General features: G+C 50.6%; 1 pseudogene; it reads left to right on the forward strand.

Annotated features, from left to right (window-relative positions):
- The first annotated feature begins 659 nt into the window (after positions 1–659).
- Positions 660–838, forward strand: LOC112122273 (annotated as a pseudogene).
- The last annotated feature ends 821 nt before the right edge of the window (positions 839–1,659 follow it).

The raw sequence follows: 1,659 nt of genomic DNA on the forward strand, positions 1-1,659 counted from the left end.
AGCAGTTACAATGAGTGAGCAACGATCATATGAGGGCCTTGACAGAAAAACCCTGGAAGATTTGTGTTTACAAAAGGGGCTATCCTTTAAAAAAAAAAGAAAGCCCGGGAACAAGAACTGAAATCCCTGCTAGTGGCCAGTGATCAGAAGGCAGGGACACTACCCTCACCTGATACCTAGTTCTCAAAGTCATGTGAATGGTGTTTGGTGCGTGTCTGGGAGCTCGTGGTGGCGAGGTAGAAAGCGGTGGGGGCAGAGGGGCTGCGTAGCGTCGCCTCGTCTCATGTCTGGTGGTGTCAGCATTGCTTCTCTGCTTTCCATGAGCTAAGATCAAGTGTAGTATTAGATATTTAGATGGAACACATCACAGGACACCGTCAATACCACATGAAATACTCAAGACATCTGAGTGGGGAAATAACCCATTTCATTCCCTGATGACCCCAGCCACGTATTCATTTGCTACGCCGATGCTGACTTGGTGTACTCAAGCCCACTTGTCTACTGAAGCTTTAAAAACTCTTGCACCACCAGCTGGGTGTATGCTGGTTATGTGATATGTATGTATCTCTTCACCCTTGCAACCGATACCTGTAATCCCTCATAAATCAACCCTGACCCCCAGATGCGCAGTACCTTCCCTCTTAACTTGTGTATATTTAATTTTAAACATTAACTTTAATAAAAATTTTAAAACCTGTTCTTCTCAGTTTAATATCTGATATGTCCTTTAGTTGAGGACTGTATGTTAAATTGATTTTTGAAACAGGAGGCTGGAATAGGAGCTTGCTCTGTCCACCTCATGCATTGCATTGTCTCTGGGAACGGGGCATCTCCTTTTGGGGAGAGTCTTCTGATTAGAAAAACAGGAAGAGTTTCACTGTGAAGATGCTGGTTTGATAAGGTTTTTTTTTTTTTTTAGGGTAACCTGGCCTCACTGGTGTTTTGATTTCTTTGTGACAAAACATTGTTAAAACTTCTCGGGAGTGTTTTCTGAGTCTATAGATGTGGGTTTCTTTGTCTCCTCTTCCTCTGGAGGCCCTGTCCCCAGCCAGGACAGAAGCCAGGCCATGGTAAAAGCCACCTAGGGAGCCCAAGCCACTATGGGGAGCTCCAAACCCTCCACCTGCCCTGGGTTAGGGGCCGGGGTGCAGAAGCATAGGTGCTGACTCTGTGGGTGCTCCAGGGCTGGAGCACCCATAGGGAAAAACTAGTGGGTGCTCTGCACCCACTGGCAGTCAAGCTCCCCTCACCCCCATCCCACTTCCTCACCCTCCCTTTCCCCTGAGCGCACTGCATACTGGCTCCTCCACCTATCTCCCAGCGCTTCCCACCCGGCCACCGCCAAACAGCTGTTTGGCCGCTCCAGGAGGGATGCTGAGGAGTGGGAACATGGCGCGCTCAGGGGAGGAAGCAGGGGAGAGGTGGGGCTGGGGTGGGGATTTGGGGAAAGAGTTGGAATGGGGCAGGGAGGGGGCGGAGTTGGGTTGCAGGGGCAGGGCTTCATGGAAGGGGTGGAGGGGGGGGGCGGGGCCGGGGGCACCCAAGGGAAAGAGGGGAAGTCAGCGCCTATGTGCAGAAGAGCCTGTAGTCATAAGTTGAGGCAGCCAGGAATGGAGCTATAAGTCAACCCAAAGGCTGGAAGGCATCTCTAGCTCA

The sequence above is a fragment of the Terrapene carolina genome, unplaced genomic scaffold (genome assembly GCF_002925995.2).
Source record: "Terrapene carolina triunguis isolate 2854851 unplaced genomic scaffold, T_m_triunguis-2.0 Scaffold28605, whole genome shotgun sequence".
Classification (NCBI taxonomy): domain Eukaryota; kingdom Metazoa; phylum Chordata; order Testudines; family Emydidae; genus Terrapene; species Terrapene triunguis.